This window comes from Vulpes vulpes, chromosome 10, assembly GCF_048418805.1.
Source record: "Vulpes vulpes isolate BD-2025 chromosome 10, VulVul3, whole genome shotgun sequence".
Classification (NCBI taxonomy): Eukaryota; Metazoa; Chordata; class Mammalia; order Carnivora; family Canidae; genus Vulpes; species Vulpes vulpes.
Window position 1 is genome coordinate 52,574,892 of NC_132789.1, and position 24,135 is coordinate 52,599,026.

The window sequence follows — 24,135 nt, forward strand, 5'->3', positions numbered from 1 at the left end:
AGGCAGAGCCATTCCAATGTTCCTGCTATATGTTTATGAATTATTAGCTCTACTTTTTAATTAGTCTTATGAGGTCCGATGGGAAGGATAGTTTATTGTGGGCTTCATAAAGCTGGAGGCTGTAATAGAGGCCAATGTATATAATCTCATTCCTCAAAATTCTTTTTAAAAATAGATACTAACCCTTCAACAGGTGAGTGTACAGAGGCTCCAAGAAGTTAAGTAATTTACCTAACATGAGAGGTCAGAATTCAGGCACCTTTCTCTCATTCTAAAGCTCAGTTTGCACCACATCATGTAGAGAGATGTTATTTTAATTAAGGACCTCAACTATATAGCCTGGATTTGAATCTCTGCTTTGCCACTTAGAACTTTGTGAGTGGGAGAGAGTTTAAAGTGAAATTTCTGTGCCTGTTTCTTCCTCTGTTAAATGGGGGATAATAGTAATTTAGAGGGTTATTGGGGCAAATAATATTTGTAGAGCTCTTAAAGCAATGCACTTCATAATTGTTAATAAACTGTATAAAATTGTCATTAATGAATGTCCTTTTACCAATCAAATGAAATTTATTGACATCTGAGCAGATTACTGCATGTGGAGGTTATTTTTTTTCTTTCTTTCTTAGGTATTTTACTGTTGTTTTTTCTAGTTTATTTGAATCAGAATCTAGTTCCCATATACCATGACTGACATTATTTCAAACCTCTTAATTTGTATGTTTCTTCTGGGTTTTTTTCCCTTGTATATTGTTGAAGAAACCAGGTTATTTATCCTGCGTAGTTGCCACATTTGAGATTTTCCTGAATTCCTATAAGCTGGTAGTTGGGTATTGACTCTTATATTGAGATTTGTTGGGGGAAGGAGAGAAGACAGCTTCATAGGTGATTATGTGCATTTGGAGTTTTTTTCTGGTTCAGTAGGTCTCATATGTATCATTTTCTTAAAATTTCTCAATTGAGCAGCATAGAGGAATTAGAGGAGTTATTTATCTTCCTTTGATATGCATATAAAATGGAGGGTTTGGTTTGCCAACCCACTATTTACTTTAACAGGAAGTTTTTTTTTCCTGTCCTTTTTTTTCTTCATAGTATGTATTTTTGTATATAAAATTGAGCTGAGTGTGCTGGGTTTGCAATGGTCTTGTTTTCTAGTTTTGGTTACTAGTGAGTAGTTTTCTCAGCCTATTTGGTTTGAAATTTTTTCTTCTCAAAACTGTTCTTCCCCAGGGTACCTAGGTTGCGCAGTCAGTTAGGCAATCAGACTCTTGGTTTCGGTTTAGGTCATGATCTCTGGGTCGTGAGCTCAAGCCTTGAGTTGGGCTTTGTACTCTGCAAGGAGTCTACTTAAAACTCTCTCCACCTCTGCACTTTCCTTCACGAATTAATAAATCTAAAAAAAAAAATCCAACAACAACCACTTTTCCCCCTATTGCTTTTGCCCCCTTCTGAACCCCCTTAAGCATTTTATTCCGATACCTCTTGAACATGGACTGTATGTAGGCCAGGCACTTCTCCCCTTACACCCCCCAGGGAAAACATCCAGGTATGTGCTTTTTTTTTTTTTTTTTAAGATTTCAGGGATCCCTGGGTGGCGCAGCGGTTTGGCGCCTGCCTTTGGCCCAGGGCGCGATCCTGGAGACCCGGGATCGAGTCCCATGTCGGGCTCCCGGTGCATGGAGCCTGCTTCTCCCTCTGCCTGTGTCTCTGCCTCTCTCTCTCTCTCTCTCTCTCTCTCTCTGTGACTATCATAAATAAATAAAAAATCAAAAAAAATTATTAAAAAAAATAAGATTTCATGTATTTATTCATGAGAGACAGAGAGAGGCAGAGTTGTAGGCAAAGGAAGAAGCAGCCTCCCTGTGAGGAGCCTGGTGTAGAACTTGATCCCAGGACCCTGGGATCAGACCCTGAGTCAAAGGCAGATGATCAACCACTGAACCACTCAGGCATCCCATTCCAGGCGTATTCTTAACACTACTTATAGTCACCCTTTAATCATCAACTTTCCAACAGTCTCCACACTATTAAGATTTGAAGCAAAAAGAGATGGAATGACTTGCCCAGTTACACAGCTAGAACCAGCTAGATCCAGTCTGCCCTTCTAGCTTAAATGTTTGGATTGAAAGCAAAGTTTATTCTTGAGAAGAAATTTTTAGAAATGCTTGTAAAGTAAAATGAACTTGAAGTAAAAATATATGTTTGGTGATACAGTATTTACTATTACACCTCTCAATTAAAGAAAGGATGTAGGGACGCCTGGGTGGCTCAGCGGTTGAGCGTCTGCCTTGGGCTCAGGGCGTGATCCCGGGGTTCCGGGATCGAGTCCCACATCGGGCTCCCTGCATGGAGCCTGCTTTTCCCTCTGCCTATGTTTCTGCCTCTCTCTCTCTTTCTCTCTCTCTCTCTCGAATAAATAAATAAATAAAATCCTTAAAAAAAAAAAAAGATGTATAGTTTTTAGATGTGACAGTCTATTCTCTAATAGGGAATTTGAGTCCTTCAGGGTCAGCATAGCTGCAGATATTTGATAAAAGTTATCACTACTTAGTGGCTTGTTTGTAGCGTAGTTGATATAGTCACTTTGGAGAAAATACTGTAAAAGCATTTTTGCTGGCTCTTAAACCTTAGAGTTTCAGATACTTGCATAAATCTAATGCACGTAGTTATTTGAATCTTACAGCCAGAATTTAATGTGTCAGATTGCATTAGATAATGTATTTCTGTACCATACCATTCTTACTTGGAAATTTTGTAGTTTCATTAAATTCCATTTCTATCAGTGGGATAGTGAGTGTTTAATTATGGTTACAGGAAATGTTCGTAAATGTTGAATGACACAATATTGGAAAGATTATCTGGAAAGTAAATTTTACTCTTGAAAATTTTTGCATTTTGTGAAATTACTTTCAGGAAATGTTTTTTTGGAACAATGAAGTAGAAGGCACAATGATTAAAGTTTATTACTGATGCGAAGACTGGCAAGATTCCTGTTTTGGACATTCTAATTGGGTTTTTAAGTGACTTTCGTTATTTCTTTTGACTGTTTACTATTTTAACCCCCTTCATATAGTGGCTTTTTGTGAATCTTAGTGGGAGAGGAAGCTGGAAAGGCTGTGTGTATGTTACTTGATGTGTACACACATATAGGTGCCTTACACATACACTTTCTGTCCTTAACACCTGACAGTTGTGACCCAAGTTGTGCAAGTCACAGACACTTGAGTGGGGACTGGAATCTGAAGTGAGAGATGCAGAGAAGCAAGGACAGTTTAGAATCCATTTTATTGGCTGGTGGCAGTGCTAGCAGGGCAATTTCCTAAGCAACTCTTCCTGTGGTGTGACCTTGGTTGATGATTTTTGACTGTGCGTGTTTGCAAAGTCAAGGAGGCTCTCATTCATTCTCTGAACTTTCAATATATTTCTGATAAATTCCTTTTCTGTTTAGTCTACCTAAGTATAGTTTTTTTTTTTTAACCAAAGACCTTGATTTATAAAATTGGCTAATATAATTTGTTCCTCGTAGAAGATTTTGTTTGTGATTCCCTCTGTTTAGGGTAGTCTCCTCATTTATGAAGTGAAAAACTTGTATGTCTTTTTTAAAGACAATCTTAGACAAGAATTTTCCTTTTTATCCACTCCCAATTTTTTAAAGCAGTTGTGCTCAACCTTTTAAAATTTAGCTGGAGTAAGGCTTGTGCACCATTAGTTTATTAAAGCTCCCTGTGCGATTTTCTGTCTTTTAAAGATTCTTTTATTATTATAAAAGCAGTATTATGCTGGATAGAATACTAGGAAATGTACATATGCGGGACACCTGGGTGGCTCAGTAATTGAGCACCTGCCTTTGGTTTAGTACGATCCAGGGTCAATCCCACATCAGGCTCCCTGCAGGGAGCCAGCTTCTTCCTCTGCCTATGTCTCTGCCTCTCTCTGTGTGTCTCATGAATATATAAATAAAATCTTTAAAAAAAAAGATATACATATGCAAAAATAAAAACATTCTCCTCATCCAGAAATCGCTACTGTAACTTGGTGCACTTTTCCATATCTTTCTTTAAGCACGTATATGTAAGTTTTTATTTTTATTTTACTAAAACAAGATTAATTTGCAACTTGCTTTTTTTGTTGGTGATACCCTTTCTTCAATGTGAATAAATGTTCATTTTTTCTAACATCCAGGTGCTATTTAAATTCCCCCAGGGGGACTATGGTGGCTCAGTGGGTTAAGCATCTTGGTTTCAGCTCAGGTTGTGTCTCATGGATCATGGAATCGCTTGGAGCTCAGCAGGGAGTCTGCATGAACATTCTCTTCCTCTGCCCCTCGTCCCCTGCCTTCAAATAAATAAATAGATCTTTATATTTTTTTTAAGATTTTATTTATTTATTCATAGGGACACACAGAGAGAGGCAAAGACACAGGTAGAGGGAGAAGCAGGCTCCATGCAGAGAGCCTGACGTGGGACTCGATCCAGGGTCTCCAGGATCACGCCCTGGGCTGCAAGGCGGCGCTAAACGACTGCGCCACCAGGGCTGCCCAAATAAATAGATCTTTAAAAACATAGATAAATAAGTTTCTCCAGCTGATCTAAAATAGAATCATAAGCTAGCTATTCAGTACTAGTGTCTGATCCAAGATCTTGTTACATGTAACACTTCTGTTTCCTTATCTCTTTAATCTAGCATGGTCCTTATTTTTTTAGTAACACTGAGTTTGAGAGACTCTTGTCGTGAGAATGATTTTGTACAGTTGCATTCTGTGTTGTCATTTATTTTGTTCCTTTAATTCTTGTGTTTTTCTTTAAAGTGTACATCTAAAAACTTGATAGGTTTACATCAAAACATTTTTAGCCAGGATACATCATAGCTATATCATTCCGCATCATATTCATAAACACATAATACCTTGTTGACCTACTTTCATAATGCTAAGATTGATCCTTGGATTAAGGTAATAGTAGTCTCTGATCCATATATTAAACAATGAATCTTCTCTCCTTGCAACAAGAAATTAATTTGCATGGTGTTACTTTCAACTAAAAGTTCCCAATCCCTTACCAATCATTGTCCTAATTTTTTTTTTTTTAAAGATTTTATTTATTTAATCATGAGAGACACACAGAGAGAGGCAGAGACACAGGCAGAGGGAGAAGCAGGCTCCATGCAGGGAGCCCGACGTGGGACTTGATCCCGGGTCTCCAGGATCACGCCCTGGGCTGAAGGTGGCACTAAACTGCTGAGCCACTCGGGCTGCCCCTGTCCTAATTTTTTTAAGACAGCTTTATTGATATATAATTTACATATTATAAAATTTCTACGTTTTCAATGTACAATTCAGTATTCTTTTTGTATGTTCAGAGTTGTACAACCACTGCCACTGTCTAATTTTAGAACATTTTCATTGCCCCAAAAAGAAACCCCATAACCATTAGCAGTCACCTCCCTGGCCCTAAGGCAACCATTAATCTTTCTGTCTTTATGGATTTGCCTGTTCTGGACTTTTCATATAAATAGAATGATACGGTATGTCATCTTTTATATGTCATCTTTTATGTCCAACTTTCCTCACTTAGCATGTGTTTAAGGTTCATCTACATTGTACTGTGTATCAGTATTTCTTTTCTTTTCTTTCTTTCTTTTTTTTTTTTTTTTTAAATGTATCCTATACCTTGTTTTTTATCCAGTCATCAGTTGATGGGCATTTGAATTGTTGCTTCTCTGTGGCTATTTATTATGAATAATGGTGCTGTGAACATTGAGGTACAAGCTTTTGGGTGAACATATGTTTACATCTTGGATCTTTTTAGGAGTGTAATTGCTAGGTTCTCTGGTAACTCTGTTGAACTTGAATCTGTGTTCAGGGAGCCTACACAATCATACAGTCCCTTCAGCAGCCTATCTTGGTTTCAGTTTCTCTACATCCTCAACAACACCTGTTATTATGTCTGTCTTTTATTATAACCATGCTAGTGGGTGTGAAATAGTATCTCATTGTGGATTTGATATGCATTTCGGTCATGGCTATTGATGTTAAGCTTCTTTTCCTATGCTTAATAGTTATTTGAATATCTTTGGAGAAATGTTTATTCAAATCCTTTGTCTACTTTTTTTTTAATTGTATTTTTTTTTTAAGATTTTATTTATTTATGAGAGACAGGCAGAGGGAGAAGCAGGCTCCATGCTGGGAGTGGGACTTGATCCCAGGTTCAAGTCCACACCCTGGGATCACAGGATCCCACCCTGGGCTGAAGGCGGCCCTAAACTGCTGAGGCCCCAGGGCTGCCCCTGAATTGTATTTTTTAAAGATTTTATTTATTTGAGAGAGAGAGTGTATGCACAAGTGAGGGGGAGGGGCAGAAGGAGAAAGAATCTCAAGCAGAGCTCAGTATAGGGCTCAATCTCACAATCCTGAGTTTAAGACCTGAGCCACAATCAAGAGTCAGATGCTTAACTGACTGAGCCACCCAGCCGCCCCATCCACTTTTTAAATTGGATTGTCTTTTTATTGTTGAGTTGTAAGAATTTTTTATTTTAGTGATGCTTTATCGACATGAGATTATATTTGTTTCATGTATAACATGATTAGATATCTATAAATGTTGTGAAATGATCACAGTAAGTCTAATATCTGCACTATGCTTCACTACAAATTTTTATTAGAACTTTTAAGATCCTCTCAGCAACTTTTTTTTTTTAATTTTTTTTTTTAAATTTTTTTTTTTTTTTTTTTTTTTTTTTTATGATAGTCACAGAGAGAGAGAGGCAGAGACACAGGCAGAGGGAGAAGCAGGCTCCATGCACCGGGAGCCCGATGTGGGATTCGATCCAGGGTCTCCAGGATCGCGCCCTGGGCTAAAGGCAGGCGCCAAACCGCTGCGCCACCCAGGGATCCCTGTCAGCAACTTTCAAATATGCAATACAGTATAATTATAGTCACCATGTTGTATGTAATATCTCCATGACTGAAATTTATTTTATGGCTGGAAGTTTCTACTTTTTGACCCCTTGATGTTTTTTGTAGATTCCACATATATAAGAGAGTATCTGTATTTTGGTATTTGTCTTTTTCTGTCTGACTTCTTTTACTTAGCATAATGCCTTTGAGGTCCATTTATGTTGTCACAAATGGAAAGATTTATTTTTATTTCTTTTGTTTTTATTTTTTTAAGATTTTATTTATTCATGAGAGGCAGAGAGAGAGAGAGACAGGCAGAGACACAGACCAAGGGAGAAGCAGGCTCCATCATGTAGGGAGCCTGACGTGAGACTCTATCCCGGGTCCCCAGGATCAGGCCCTGGGCCAAAGGTAGCACTAAACCGCTGAGCCACCCGGGCTGCCCATAGATTTCTTTTTTTTAATGGCTAAATAATATTCTGTGTGTGGTGAGGGTGACACTTTTTCTTTTTTTTTTTTTTTTTAAGATTTATTTATTTATTTTAGAGAGAGGGAGAGTAAGCAGTGAGGAGGGGAAAGGGAGAAATAAACTTAAGCTGAGTGTGGAGCTGATGCAGGGCTCCATCTCACAACCCTGAGCTGAAACTAAGAGTCGGTCACTTAACCACATGTGCCACTTAGGCTTCCGTCTTTCTCTGTTCATCCGTGGGCAGACAGATGGGTTGTTTTCATATCTTATCTACTATAAATAATGCTGCAGTGTGCATGGGGTGCATTTGTTTTCAAGTTAGCACTCTCTTTCCTTTGGATATATACCTGAAAGTGGAATTACTGGATTATATGGTAGTTCTATTTTTAATTTTTTGAGGAACCCCCATACTGTTTTCCATAACAAACCAATTTACATCCTCACCAACATTTGTTATTTCTTTTCTTTTTGATAATAGTCACTCACAGGTGTGAGGTGAAATCTCATTGTGATTTAATTTATGTTAAATACAAGTCCCTTATCAGATACATGGTGTGCAGATCTTTTCTCTAAGTCTTTGTGTTGTCTTTTCAGTTTCTTGAGGGGGTCTATATTTTGAAGCACACTTTTTTAAAAAAAAGATTGATTGATTTAAAAGATTTTATTTATTTATTCATAAGAGACACAGGCAGAGGGAGAAGCAGGCTCCATGCAGGGAGCCTGACGTGGGACATGATCTCAGGTCTCCAGGATCACGCCCTGGGCTGAAGGCAGTGCTAAACTGCGGAGCCACCCGGGCTGCCAAGTTTTATTTATTTAAGTAATCTCTACACCCAACATAGGGCTTGAACTCATGACCCTGAGATCAAGAATTGCACACCCTTCTGAGTGATCCACCCAGGCGCCCCTGAAGCACTAACATTTTTAATTTTGATGACATCTAATTGATGATTGCCTAAGCAACGTAGATTGCAAAGATTTACTCCGATGTTTACTTTTAGCTCTTGTATACAGGCCTTTGATCCACTTAAAAAAATTTTAAGCTTTATTTATTTATTTTAGAGAAAACACAAGCAAACTGGGGTAGGGGCAGAGTGTGAGAATCCTGAAGCAGACATCGTGCTGAGTGCACGAGCCTGATACAGAACTCAATCCCAGGACTCTGAGATCATGATCTGAGCTGAAACCAAGAGCCGGCTGCTTAACTGTGCCACCTAGGTGCCCCTAAAGTTAATTTTTTAAAAAAAGATTTATTTATTCATGAGAGACAGAGAGGCAGAGACACAAGCGGGTTCCATGCAGGGAGCCCGATGTGGGACTTGATCCCAGCTCCCCAGTATCACGCCCCGGTGCTAAACCGCTGAGCCACCCGGGCTGCCCTCCCTAAAGTTAATTTTTCTATGTGGTTTAAGATACAGGTCTATATTCATTCTTTCTTTCTTTCTTTCTTTCTTTCTTTCTTTCTTTCTTTCTTTCTTTCTTTTGCTGGTGGGCATCTGGTTATCATAGCACCATTTTTTGAAAAGAAAGACCATTTTTCCCCTCATTGATCTTTCTTGGCCTCTGTTGAAAATCAGTTGGCCATAGTTATTAAGTTTATTTCTGGACTCTTGGTTCTACTCCATTGATCTCTATGTCTATCCTTATGTGTGTATGCGGAATTGAAGCCCTTTATGTAGTCCTCTCTGGTTGCATAGCCTTCCTTGTGTCTTTCATCCTGTATTTGGTGTTGATAGTTCTCTTGCATTACTAGATAATTTTGCTTTGTAGTATTATATCCCAAAACAATATGTAATATTAAAATTTTATATAGTAGCAGATAGTTCTTAATTTTTACATTTTTCACTTTTTGGTGTTTAGAAAAAAGGCACCAAATGTAGATAATTTAGTTTTTGTCTAATCCTTTAGTGAACATTTTATATTTTTTGTGTTTTGTTAATGTGTGATTAAAATTGGTGGGTCGGGTCACCCTCTCGAGTGGGTGGAGTGACTCAATTGGTTGGGTGTCTGACTCTTGATTTTGGCTCAAGTTGTGATCTTGGGGTTGTGGGATCAAGCCACTCATCCGGCTCCACACTCAGCAAGGAATCTGCTTGCATTCCCCCCCCCCCCCATCCCCACAAAATAAATAAATCTTTTTAAAAAATTGGTGGGTCATAGAAGCTTCACATCTTCAACTTCATATTTTCCAAACTGTTTTCCAAAGTTGTTATATGGATTTACACTCCTACCAGCAATATATAAGAATTCTTTGTTCACTTTACATCTTTATCAACACTTAATTGTTTCAGAATTTGTTTTTGCCAGTTTGATAGGTGTGAAATAGTATGTCGTAAGTTGACTCAGGTTGGTTTCTTTGTTTGTTTGTTTTAAAGATTATTTATTTGTTTATTCATAGAGACAGAGAGAGAGAGGCAGAGACACAGGCAGAGGGAGAAGCAGGCACCATACAGAGAGCCTGACGTGGGACTCGATCCCGGGTCTCCAGGATCATGCTCTGGGCTGCAGGCAGCACTAAACCGCTGCGCCACCGGGGCTGTCCATGACTCAGGTTTTAAAAGTATGAATTTGTGATTAATTGAATGTAGTGTTTTATATCACGCTTTGTGATAATTTCAGAGGACTTGCATATCACCTGCCTATCTCTTACGGGCAGGGTAATGTGTTAAATGTCCAGTTAGGGTTATTGACAGATAATTTTGTTGTCATTGAGTTGATACTAGAAATAGATTTTCTGTTGTTTATTGGACCCTAACCCTCTAATAGCATACTTTACGTGTTAATATTAATAACCATGGAATTAAGCATTTTCTAACAGAAATGCCATAAGGAAAAAATATCTTAAAGGTATCCTATATTCCTTTTCTTTTCATTTGAAAGACATGCTCAAATTTCATGTCTTTTAGAAATTTTTAGGAATTTGTCTCCTCTAAAACTAAAATATATGGATTTGGACTCTTTCCTGGGCTGTGAAGTATCAACATGAGGATTAAAGATGAACTAAGCAAAAAAAAAAAAAAAGATGAACTAAGCAATGCACCAGTAACCCTGACATTCTTCCTATTGAGGACTTAAGGAGGAAAAATTCATATGCAGACAGTTAGGAAGTGAGTATAGACAACAGTAGGATTACTAAGTCCTTTAGAGAGAGTGAAAGTGGTAGACCTAACTTTTAGATCTAACTTTTCTTTTCAGATCCTGTGATAGATTTGTTTAAGCAATCTGCACCCAGTGTGGGGCTCAAACTCATACCCTGAGATCAAGAGCCACATGCTCCAGCAACTGAGCCAGCCAGGTACCCCTCAAATCCTGAGATTTAGAAAGGACATATTAAAGCCAGTGAATATCTGAAGATACACAGAGGTATAGGCTTGAGCTCTGCAGTTTAAGGAATGTTCAGGGAGAGGTCTTAACAGTAAGATAAAGGAGAATAATTGGTGAAATTGTTGACATCTCTTAAATCAGTTATTTATTTATTTTATTTTATTTTTGATAGTCACACAGAGAGAGAGAGAGAGAAAGAGAGGCAGAGACACAGGCAGAGGGAGAAGCAGGCTCCATGCACCGGGGGCCCGACATGGGACTTGATCCCGGGTCTCCAGGATCGCGCCCTGGGCCAAAGGCAGGCGCCAAATGGCTGCGCCACCCAGGGATCCCTTAAATCAGTTTTTTAATGGGCACATTAAATAACACAGTTATGTCTGTACTAAGAAATTACCCCATTTGCTGTTAATCCCTACCCAGGTGTGCCCTGTTTGTAGGGGAGATAATTAAGTAAATTGGTAAATGTAATGTACTGTGATAGATGCTTGAGTATGGGTGTGTGTGATAAAATGCTTCGTGAAATGGAAATTTAGTCACTCCGAGATGAAAAGTGAAGACTTAAAAATGAGTGAGATAGTGAAGAAATTACAGAGAAACCAAAAAAGTGCTCCATCAAAGCTTTTAAGTAGCTGTTATATTTACAGGGCAAAAGAAAAGTAATCACAGGGTAGGGAGAAGACCAGGATATCTTAATGCAGTGGTTGCCACTCCTGCTACACGCTGACAAAGATTTCACCAGCTCTTTGTAAATAGTATTAGTGTAAGGATGCCACCTTTTTAAAAAAAATTTTTTAAGATGAGTTGACCTGGGCACCTGGTGGCTAAGTCAGTTAAGCTTCTGTCTTGGGTTCAGGTTGTGATGTTGAGGTCCTGGGATTGAGCCCCACATCAGGCTCCCTGCTCAGCTGGGAATCTGCTTTTCCCTCTTCCTCTGCCCTCCCCCCCCCCCCATGCGCACACTCTCCCTTGCTCTCTCACTCTCTGAAGTAAATGGATAAAATCTTTTTAAAAAATCCTTTTTCCCAGATTTGTCTTTTACAGCAGTAATGCCTTTTCTTTTATGAAGTGACATTGTTAGAATTACTTTTATGTTTTATTTACAAAATACAATTAGCAACCAATATCAGCATTTAAAACATACTTTGAAATTTTTATAGCTTGCTGCAATCCAAGACTGAAAACTGCTCATCTAATGATGTGATAGAAACCACAAGAGGGCATTTTAAGATGGGATTGGGAGGACACCAGGGTGGTTAAATTGGTTAAGCATCTGACTCTTGGTTTCAGCTCAGGTCATAATCTCAGGGTCATGAGATCAACCCTGCATCAGGCTCCACACCCAGCATGGAGTCTGCTTTAGATTCTCTCTCTCTCTCTCTCTCTCTCTCTCTCCCTCTCCCCCTCTCCCCCTCTATAGTAGCACCCTCGAAAAGAATGGTCTGCATTTAAAAGTCTATAATTCCTTTGCTTTAGAATGCACCTAAATCGGGCCTTCACCACTACCCTATCCAGCATATCTCCACTTAGATGTCTGATAAGCACCTAAAAGTTAACCTGTTCAAATAATTTATCATTTGTAGAATCTACAAATTGTATTTAATCCCTAAGAGTTATTATCTTACAATATACACAAAAATATTAACAACTTAATATGGTCATGAATGATAGACCTAAATGTGAAACCTGAAAGTATAAAACTTCTGTAATTAACCATAGGAAAAAAAACAAGACTAAATCTTTATGTTGTTGGTTTAGCAATTTTTTTTTAGATAAGACATAAGCACAATCTATAAAAGGAAACATTGGTAAATTTAACTTCATAAAAATTAAAATCTTTTATTCCTCAAAAGATATTAACAGGGACACCAGGGTGGCTCAGCGATTGGGCATCTGCCTTCAGCTCAGGGCGTGATCCCGCTTCCCTGGAATGAGTCCTACATGGAGCTCCCTGCATGGGGCCTGCTTCTCCCTCTGCCTCTGTCTCTGCCTTTCTCTGTCTGTCTGTCTGTCTCATGAATAAATAAATAAAATCCTTTTTTTAAAAAAAGATACTGTTAACAAAATGAAAATGAGGGCTACAGATGTGAGGAAATACTTGCCAAACATGTATCTAATAAAAGACTTTTATCTTGAAAAAAAATCTCTATTTAACAAAATGGCTGGGTATAATTTATACCAGTAGTAAACAATACTGCCATTTAAAAGAAAAACATAATACAAAAAATATAAAGTAGGAATTAATCTTTTTAAAAAGATATGTAAGATCTTTATGGAGAAAATTTAAAAATTTTATTTGAAAATATTAAATAAGAAATTGACTATACTCGTGATGTGGAAGATTTATCATAAAGATATCAGTTATTTCGTATTGATCTAGACTAATTCATTACTTTTTTTTTAAGATTTTTTTTTTTTAAGTTTATTTATGATAGTCACACAGAGAGAGAGGCAGAGACACAGGCAGAGGGAGAAGCAGGCTCCATGCACTGGGAGCCCGACGTGGGACTCGATCCCGGGTCTCCAGGATCGCGCCCTGGGCCAAAGGCAGGCACCAAACCACTGCGCCACCCAGGGATCCCTTTTTTTTAGATTTTATTTATTTATTCATGAGAGACAGAGAGAGACAGAGAGAGAGACAGGCAGAGGGAGAAGCAGGCTCCATGCAGGGAGCCCGACGTAGGACTCGATCCCGGGACTCTGGGATCATGCCCTGGGCCGAAGGCAGGCACCAAACTGCCGAGCCACCCAGGGATCCCTAGATTGATTCATTACTATTCTAAGCAGTGTCATAACAGCCTCTCACTCCATGCTTGTTTTAAAATTTACATGAGGGGATCCCTGGGTGGCTCAGTGGTTTGGCGCCTGCCTTTGGCCCGGGGCGCGATCCTGGAGTCCCAGGATTGAGTCCCGCTTTGGGCTCCTGGCATGAGCCTGCTTATCCCTCTGCCTGTGTCTCTGCCTCTCTCTCTCTCTTTCTCTATCCTTAAAAAAAAAAAAAAAATCTTTAAAATTTACGTTAAAGAATAGCCAAGACCTTCAATAAGGTATATGTATGGCCTGCTATGTATCAAGGTCTTATAAAGCCATAATAGTTAAGACATGTGGTAGTAGTGTAGGAATAAATAGACCAGTATAACAGAAGCCTGGAAATAGACCCATACATGTATAGAAATAATTTATAATAGAGCTGGCTTTAGAGGTGCCTGGTGGCTCGTCAGTTAAATGTCTGCCTTCGGCTCGGGTCATGATCCCAGAGTCCTGGTATTGAGCCCCATATCAGGCTCTCTGCTGGGTGAGGAACCTTCCTCTCTCGCTCTCGCTCCCTCTGCTTGTTCTCTCTCTGTCAAATAAATAACTAAAATCTTAATTGAAAAGAAAAAAAGCGCTGGCTTTATAAATCCATGGGAAAAAAATGGTTCTGGGACAGTTGGTTATTCTTGGTGAAAAATGAAATTGGACCAAGATCTCATACCAGATACTAATCATTTCTAACTAATTGAAGCCTTTTTTTTTAAGTTTTTTTTTTTTTTAATTTTTATTTATTTATGATAGTCACACACAGAGAGAGAGGCAGAGACACAGGCAGAGGGAGAAGGAGGCTCCATGCACCGGGAGCCCTACGTGGGATTTGATCCCGGGTCTCCAGGATCGTGCCCTGGGCCAAAGGTAGGCGCTAAACTGCTGCGCCACCCAGGGATCCCTTTTTTTTTTTTTTTCTTAAGATTTTATTTTTTTTAGGGACGCCTGGGTGGCTCAATGGTTGGGCGGCTACCTTCAGCTCAGGTCATCATCCTGGGATCTGGGATCAAGTTCCGCATCAGGCTCTGCGAAGAGTCTGCTTCTCCCTCTTCTGTGTCTCTGCCTCTCTCTCTGTGTCTCTCATGAATAAATAAATCTTTAAAAATATTTATTAATTAGAGAGCCAGAAAGAGAACAGGGGAAGGAGCAGAAAGGGACAAAACCGCCTCCTTACGCGCAGAGCCCGATGCAGGGCTTGATTCCAGGACCCAGAGAACATGACCTGAGTTGGAATCAAGAGTCTGAAGCTTAGCCAGCTAAGCCACCCAGGCATCCCTACTGATGTCTTAAATGTGAAGGTAAAACTACAAAAGTAAGAAGACAACAAAGACAAATGACTACATGAAGTTGGAAAAGATATTTGCAGCATTTACGATCAGAAGATTAGGATCTGTTGTAATTCTCTTACTTCAGATAAGTAAGAGAAAGAACAGCCGAATGAAGATAAGAATTGGTATAAATTATATATATATAGTGATTCAGCAGTACCATACATCATCACCCTGTGCTCATCACAGGTGCATTCCTTAATCACTCTCAGCTTTTTAATCCATCCCTCCATCACCTTCCCCTCTGGTAACCATCAGTTTAAGATTTTATTTATTCATGAGAGACAGAAGCAGAGGGAGAAGCAGGCTCCCTTTGGGGTGTCCAATGCGGGACTCGATCCTAGGACCCCAGGATCACAACCTGAGCCAAAGGCAGACACTCAACCACTGAGCCACCCAGGTAACCCCACACACACTTTTTAAGATTTATTTATTTGAGAGAACATGCTTGAGTATGAGCAGAGGGAGGGAGAAAGAATCTTAAGCAGACTCTCAGCTGAGTGCAGAGTCTCATGTGGGACTCCATATCACAACCCTGAGATCACGACCTGAGCTGAAACTAAGAGTCAGATGCTCAACCAGCTGAACCACCCAGGCACCTGAGAGTCTTATTGTGTCTCTTTCATTTTCTTTCCTTTACTTATTTTGTTCTTTAAATTCATGTATGAGTGAAATCATAATGGCATTTGTCTTTTTCTGACTGACTTAATTAGCACTATACCCTCTATCTCTATCCCAAGTTGTTGCAAATGGAAATATTTCATTCTTGAGGCATCTGGGTAGCTCAGTCAAGTGGCTGACTCTTGATTTTGGCTTAGGTCATGATCTCAGCATCATGAAATTAATCTCCACACTGGGCATGGGCTTGCTTAAGATTCTCTAGCCCTGTCCCCACTCCAGCCCTCCCTCCCCCGCTCATGCATACTGTTTCAAGGGGAAAAAGGTTTTTTTTTAAAGATTTTATTTATTTATTTGAGAGTGCATTAGCAGGAGGAGTGGCAGAGATAGAGGGACAAGCAGACTCCCCACTGAACATATGGAGCCAAACAGGTTTGATCCCACAACCCTAAGATTATGAACTGAGCTGAAGTCAGGATGCTTAACCAACTGAGCCACCCAGGCATCCCAATTTCATTCTTTGTTATGGCTGAATAAATACTCCATTGTATATATACACTACAACTTTTTTTAATTAATTAATTATTTATTCATGATAGAGGCAGAGACACAGGCAGAGGGACAAGCAGGCTCTATGCAGGGAGCCCGACGTGGGACTCCATCCCGGGACTCCAGGATCATGCCCTGGGCCAAAAGCAGGTGCCAAACCGCCGAGCCACCCAGGGATTCCCCACATCTTTTTTATTTATTTTTTTATTTAAAAAAATTTTTTTAATTTATTTATGATAGTCACACACACACAGAGAGAGAGGGGGGGGGGGGGGAGGCAGAGACATAGAGGCAGAAGCAGGCTCCATGCACTGGGAGCCCGATGTGGGATTCGATCCCGGGTCTCCAGGATCGTGCCCTGGGCCAAAGGCAGGCACTAAACCGCTGCGCCACCCAGGGATCCCCACATCTTTTTTTTTAAAAGCAATCACTACACCCATTGTGAGGCTCAAACTCACAACCCCGAGATCAAGAGTCACATGCTCTACCAACTGAGGCAGCCAGTCACCCCTATACCACATCTTTATCCATTCATCAGTTGATGGACATTTGAGCTACTTCCACATCTTGGCAATTGTAAATAATGCTGCTATAAACATAGGGGTGCATGTATCTCTACAAATTAGTGTTGTTGTATTCTTCAGGTAAATAACTAGTAGTGTGATTGCTGGGTCATAAGGTAGTTTTATTTTTAACTTTGAGGAACTTCCATACTATTTTCCACAGTGGTTGCACCAACTTTGCATTCCTACCAGCAGTACCTGAGGATTCCTTTTGACCCATATCCTCGCCAGCTTGTTGCTTGTGTTTTGATTTGCATTTCCCCAATGATGAGTGATGTTGAGCATCTTTTCAGGTGTCTGTTGGCCATTTGTATGTCTTCTTTGGAGAATTGTCTGTTCATGTCTTCCCCTTTTTAAATGGGATTTTTTGTTCTTAGTTGAACTTTATAAGTTCTTCATATATTTTGTATGGATATGATTTTTTTTTTTTTAAGAAGGAAAAGGGATAGAGGGAGAGAATCTCTTTTTTTGAGAGAGAGAGAGGGAGAGTGTGTGCACATGCAGTGGTGGAGGGAAGGGCCACAGAAAGACGGAGAAAGAGAATCCCAAGCAGGCTCTATGCTCAACATGAGCCCAGTACAGGACTCAATCCCTTGACCCTGAGATCAACCACCCAAGCTGAAACCAAGAATCAGTTGCTCAACTGACTGAGCCACCTAGGCACCCCCAAATGTGATTTCTAAGAATGCTGTATGTGATTTTTTTATGTCAGTGCCACTCACTCCTTTGAATTTTGTTATTTTCCAAGAATCATTTCACAGTCTGTCATCAAAAGTTATTTTTAGTGATCTCTTAGCTAAGAACTAGGTTACATCCTTTTTCAGGTCTGTGGAATATAGGCATACCTTGTTTACTGCACTATACAGATAACTGCATTTTTTTCAAATTGAAGATTTCTGTTGAGCAAGTCTTTTGGTGCTATTTTTCCAACAGCATTTTCTCACTTCATGTCTGTCACATTTTGGTAATTTTCTCAGTATTTCAAACTTTTTCATTATTACTATATATAAGATTTTATTTATTTATTTGTTTGTTTGTTTGTTTGAGAGAGAGAGAGAGAGAGAGAGAGGCAGAGACACAGGCAGAGGGAGAAGCAGGCTATATGCAGGGAGCCCAACGTGGGACTCGATCCTGGGACTCTGGGATCACACCCTGGGCTGAAGGCGGTGTAAAACCGCTGAGCCACCCAGGCTGCCCTATATTTCTGATAGTGATCTGTGATCAGTGATCTTTGGTGTTACTATTGTAATTGTTTTGGATACCACTAAAACAGCAGACTTAATAAATGTGTTTGTTCTGACTCCTGCCCTGTTTCTCTCCCTCTCCTTAGGCCTCCCTATTTCCTGAAACATAACAATGTTGAAATTAGGCAGTAAACCCCACAATAGTCTCTGAGCATTCAAGTGGAAGGAAGAGTTACAGGTGTCTCACTTTACATCAAAAGCTAGGAATGTGGGGATCCCTGGGCAGCAGTTTGGCGCCTGCCTCCGGCCCAGGGCGTGATCCTGGGGACCTGGGGACCTGGGATCCAGTCCCGTGTCAGGCTCCCTGCATGGAGCCTGCTTCTCCCTCTGCCTGTGTTTCTGCTTCTCTCCCTCTCTGTCTCTCATGAATAAATAAATAAATAAAATCTTTTAAAAATAATAAAAATAAAATAAAAAGCTAGGAATGATCAAGCGTAGTGAGGAAGGCATGTTGAAAGCGGAGATGGACCAAGAGCTAGGCCCCTTGAGTCAGTTAGCCAAGTTGTGACTGGAAAGGAAAAGTTCTTGAAGGAGGTTTAAAAGTGCTACTCCAGTGAACACATGAATGTCAAGAAAGCAGAATGGTCTTATTGCTGACGTGAAGAAAGTTGGAGTGGTCTGAAAAGATCAAACCAGCCATAATAACGCTCGCTTATGCCAAAACCTAATCCAGAGCAAGACCCTAACCCTCTTCAATTCTTTGAAGGCTGAAAGAGGTGAGGAAGCTGCAGAAGAAAGGTTTAAACCTAACAAAGGTGGATTTATGGGGTTTGAGGAAAGAAGCCATCTCCATAACAGAAAAGTATGAGTTGAAGCAGTAAGTGCTAAAGCAATAAGAAACTGCAGCAACATCCAAGTAAGGACCCTCCATCAGCAAAAAGATTATGACTAGTTGGAAAAATCAGATGATGGTTAGCAGTTTTTAGCAATAAAATATTTTAATTAAGCTATGTGTACTTTTTTTAGGCATAGTACTACTGCACACTTATTAATAAACTACAGTATAGTGTAAACAGCTTAGTGCACCATGAAACCAAAAAGTTCATTTAACTAGCTCTGTGGCACTATTTGCCTTATTGCCATGGTCTGGAACTGAATCTGTAATACCTCCAAAGTACACTGGAACACAGATTAGATTGTAAATTACCTGATCTGTTTAATAATTTGTTACCTAGTCATTAAATTTGTCAGTTTCTAACAGCTAGACCCAAAAGCCTTTTCAATTTATTTATTTATTTATTTATTTATTTATTTATTTATTTATTTATTTATTTATTTATTTATTTATGATAGTCATACAGAGAGAGAGACAGAGACACAGGCAGAGGGAGAAGCAGGCTCCATGCACCGGGAGCCCGATGTGGGATTCGATCCCGGGTCTCCAGGATCGCGCCCTGGGCCAAAGGCAGGCGCCAAACCGCTGCGCCACCCAGGGATCCCCCAAAAGCCTTTTCTAAAGAAGTTACTAAATTACTGTATCTATTACTCTTGCACTTATAGAAGTTTTATGAAGCTAAAATCAAACACAAGATTGGTTAAAATTGGGCAGCCCAGGTGGCTCAGGGGTTTAGCACTGCCTTCGGCCCAGGGTATGATCCTGGAGACCCAGGATCGAGTCCCGCGTCGGGCTCCCAGCATGAAACCTGCTTCTCCCTCTGCCTGTGTCTCTGCACCCCCCCTCTCTCGTCTGTCATGAATGAATGAATGAATAAATGAATGAATGAAATCTTTAAAAAGATTGGTTAAAATTTAGACACTGTATTTTTTTTAAGACACTGTATTTTTTAATTTTCCCATAGGTTTTTTCCCCCCCCCCAAAAAATTCTTTTATTTATTTATTCATGAGATAGAGTGGCAGGCAGAGACACAGGCAGAGGGAGAAGCAGGCTCCTTGCTTGGAGCCCGATGTGGGACTCCATCCCAAACCCCAGGATCACTTCCTGAGGCAAAGGCAGACAGACGCTCAACAGCTGAGCCACCCAGGCATCCTTTCCCATAGGTTATTAAAATTAGAGAGGTGCCTTGGTGGCTCAGTCAGTTTAAGTGTCTGTTGATTTCAGCTTGGGTCATCATCTCAGGATGGTGAGCTCAAGCCCTGCATGGGGCTTCTTGCTCAGTGCACAGTCTGCTTGGGATTTTCCCTCTCCTTCTGCACCCCACTCCTAACCCATGCTTTGCTCTCTCTCTCTTGCTCCCTCTCAAATGAATAAAACTTTAAAAATTCTATTAGGGACAAACCTCAGTGGTGTAATAGCAGTAACTGCAATTATTGCATCTAGTGCAGGTAGAGATGGAAATTTCATTTCATGGTTGAAGATATGTTTATAATTCTGCTTTAGACTGAATTAAAATGGGATGTTAGCATCTGAGAGGGAGAAATTATTGGAGTTAAATGAAATGATTTTTGTTGTTTATAAGTTTAAGGCATTATATTCTAGATTGCTTTTCAGGACCATTTATCCTACCTAATAGGTAGATGTAGGTGTTCTGTTTTTAAGAGCGTGATTTATTTTTCTAGGAACTTTTTGAACAGTAAAATTCACGAAGTTACTTTATATTAAGCAAATAAGTATATGATAGGAATGAGTAAATGTGCATTGAAATACTTGATAATTGACAATGAACAAAAGACTTGCACTTAAAAATGAATATAGATTTATAGTATCCAAAATCTTTCAGCAAAAGTTAATTGAAATGTTTCATGTCCTGAATACCTATTCAGGAAAATGTAATATAAACCCCCAACATATTTTTAATATATTTCTTTTTTAAAAAGCACATTTTCAAACTTTACGATATGTCCCTTTTATTCAGATATGTAACATTGATCTCTTGGAAGTAAATTTGGATCTTTTCACCCTCAACACTTAGAACCATGTGAAACATGAAACTGGGACACCTTGGTGCAGCTTAGACACAATTTTAGACACAGTTCAACAAGTCCTTGCTGAGCTTTATAATAGATTATGAAGCATTCTTTACCAGGAGCATGGATGAGTCTGTTAACTACATGAAATAATGCTCTATACCTTATCCCCATCCTCTGTGCTCATATTTGCTTTCAGAAGCAAGGCATTCCTTGATAGTAGTAAAGGGCTCAAGAGATGAGATCATTAAACAGAAATTCCTTTCATGACACTTGGCAATCGAAATACTCCCAACAGTGGGTGCCTGGATGGCTCAGGCAGTTAGGTGTCTGTCTTTGGCTCAGGTCATGATTCTAGGGTCCTGGGATCAGGCTCTGTGTTGGGCTCCTTGCTTGTTGGGGAGCCTGCTTCTTCCTCTTCCACACTTTTGCACTCTCTCCTCTTCCTCTTTCTCTCTCAAATAAATAAAATCTTTTTTTTTTTTAATGAGAAAAACCACATTTTAATTGATTCTGAATCAAAGGATGGATGAAACTAAAGCCAGATAGATTATTTAGTCCTATTCTGGGAGAATTCTTAAGACACTGATCTATATAACTCTTAACACACCTTATCTTTTTCTCTTTTCTCCCTCTAATATCAATTAGCCATCCATTCCAGAGGTTAACAACAAGAAAAAAATGAGGTAGTGGCACCTGGCTGGATCAGTCAGAGCATTCTACTCTTGATCTTTGGGTCTTAAGTTTAAGAACACCCCACATTGGGTGTAGAGCTCACAAAACAAATATAAACAAACAACTGAGGCAGGCTGTAAGATGTTAAGGGACTTATCCAAGGTAACACATCTAATAAGCAGATCAGGCCTGGAACCAAGTCTTCTAAATTTGCTGCCTTCTGAATTACACTGTGGTTCTTATTCTCCAGTTGTAATGTATGATTCCTAAAATTAGGAAACTCCTTATGGAGCAGGTGTACTAAATAAGGATGTTAATTAACAAGTATGGGATTTTTGCCTTTCTTTTTGTACTCCTCTATTTGTCTGTGTTAGCTAAGTCTGACTTCCAGGCAAAACTGAAAGACATGAAAAATGAAACCATTTTGTGAAAAGAAAAAAAAAAAAAAAACACGTATTGAGGAGCACTTGGGTAGCTCAGTGACTGAGGGTATGCCTTTGGCTCAGGTCGTGATCCCGGGGTCTTGAGATGAAGTCCTGCATCAGGGTCCCCAGATGGAGCCTGCTTCTCCCTCTGCCTCTCTCTCTGTGTCTCTCTCTGAATAAGTAAATCTTTAAAAAATGGATGAGATAGAGGATTGTTTATATTTAATATTGACTATTTCTGATGACTTAACACTTTATTATACTTTTTAATTGTGGCAAAATATACTTAAGATTTACTATAGTAACCATTTTAAAGTATGCAACTTGGTGGCATTAAATATATTCACAGTGTTTTGCAGCAGTCACCATTATCCAGTTGCAGAACTTTTCCATTATCCCAAACATAAACCTCATATTCATTAAGTAGTCACATTTCCTTCTCACCAGCCCCTGATAATCAGTAATCTGTTTTCTGTCTCTATGGATTGGATATTTCATACAAATGGAATTATATAATATGTGCCATTTTGTGTATTTGGTATCTTTCATTTAGCATAATGTTTTCAAGTTTCATCCACGTGGTAACATGTATTAATACTTCATTCTTTTTTTTTTTCTTTAAGATTTTATTTATTCATGAGAGAGAGAGAGAGAGGCAGGGACACAGGCAGAGGGAGAAACAGGCTCCATGCAGGGAGTCGGACCTGGGACTCGATCCCAGGTCTCCAGGAAGGTGGTGCTAAACCACTGAGCCACCCGGGCTGCCCTTCATTCCTTTTTATAGCTGAATAATATTCTATTATATGGATATGCCACTTTTTGTTTCTCTATTCATCTATTGATGGACATTTAGATTGTTTCTGCTTTGTGGCTATTATGAATAAAGCTGCTGTGAACATTGATTTACAAATTGTTGTGTAGACGTATATTTTCATTTCTCTTGGATATATACCTAAGAGTGGCAATATTAGGTCATATATGGTAACTTCTATGTTTAACTTTTTGAAGAACCACAAATTGTTTTCAGCAGTTATACCATTTAATATTTCTACCAGCAATGTAAAATAAATAAAACCATTATTGGCATTTTGTTATGTATCTCTTTAGTCTTTTGCTTCCAGAACAGGAATTTCTTTTTGTCCTCTTTCATCTTCGTTTATTTCTTCCCTTTTACTAAACACTCTGATTTGTTATCCATCTCCTCCTCACCACATATTATGCATATGTGTGCGTAGACCACATTCTGTTTTTTTTTCCCATAGACCACGTTCTTATATAACTTTATATCCTATGTATCCGTGCAGGCTGATAGGTAAGTAATTATGGAATATATGTCAGCTTTTAGAACTTTCACACCAGTAGCAGATCATCGCCAATTAATATTTCCTCTGCGTTCACTGCCTCAACTGGGACTCTGCTAGAGATACTTGGAATTGAGAATTGACTAAAAAGATGGTATATAAATGTCAGTAGGGAGACTAGAACATGCCTAGTTGGGTTTGAAAAGTAACTATATGGGCAGCCAGGGTGGCTCAGTGGTTTAGCACCACCTTCAGCCCACAGCGTGATCCTGGAGACCTGGGATCAAGTCTCACGTCGGGCTCCCTGCCAGGAGCCTGCTTCTGCCTCTGCCTATGTCTCTGCTTCTCTCTTTGTATCTCATGAATAAATAAATGAAACCTTTAAAAAAGGAAAAAAAAAATACGTTACAGATGCAGTTAAAGTCACCCAAGACCTCTTTTTGATTCCTTTCGTTTCCCCACAAAGGTATTTACTGCCCCAAATTTGGTATTTCTGATTCCTGTGAACCTAAAACACTAGAGCAAGGCCACCAGTTTATTATATGAGATATATCCTCCAAATTAGACTTTACCAGTATAGACCAGAATTGCCTACAGATGCAAGCCTCCTCTTATATCAAAAACTTTCTAGCCCCTGGAAAAATGTTGGGAATTTGCCAAAGAAGTATTTGTGTCATCTCTTACTGCATATCTTAAGTCAGAGCCTAAGAGCTTAAGCCTTTCAGTTGATAACTAGGTATCTGGAAAGGAAGGAATGCTATGACACATGATTTGTTTTTAAAAATCTAGCTGTGGTGAGGGATCCCTGGGTGGCTCAGCGGTTTGGTGCCTGCCTTTGGCCCAGGGCATGATCCTGGAGTCCCAGGATCGAGTCCTGTGTTCGGCTTCCGGCATGGAGCCTGCTTCTCCCTCTGCCTGTGTCTCTGCCCGCCCCCCTCCCCCGTGAATAGATTAAAAAAATTAAAAACAAAACAAAACTCTGTTCAGGTGACTTTTCTTTTTCTAAAGTCCTTTAAAAATCCTCAAAAGAGAGGCACCTGGATAGCTCAATCGGTTGAGCATCTGCCTTCAGCCCGGGTCAT

General features: G+C 39.6%; 1 protein-coding gene across 8 annotated transcripts in view; it reads left to right on the forward strand.

The window, feature by feature from the left end:
• Positions 1-24,135, forward strand: part of GPBP1L1 (GC-rich promoter binding protein 1 like 1) — a 61,085-nt gene that overhangs the window by 4,203 nt on the left and 32,747 nt on the right. For 2 of the 8 annotated variants that reach the window (XM_072724123.1, XM_072724127.1), the window contains exon 1: positions 16,029-16,129. The exons of the other annotated variants lie outside the window; for them this stretch is intronic. The gene's annotated coding sequence lies outside the window, so the exon portion shown is untranslated. Of the gene's footprint in view, positions 1-16,028; positions 16,130-24,135 lie in introns of those variants that run through there. 8 annotated transcript variants of the gene reach the window in all.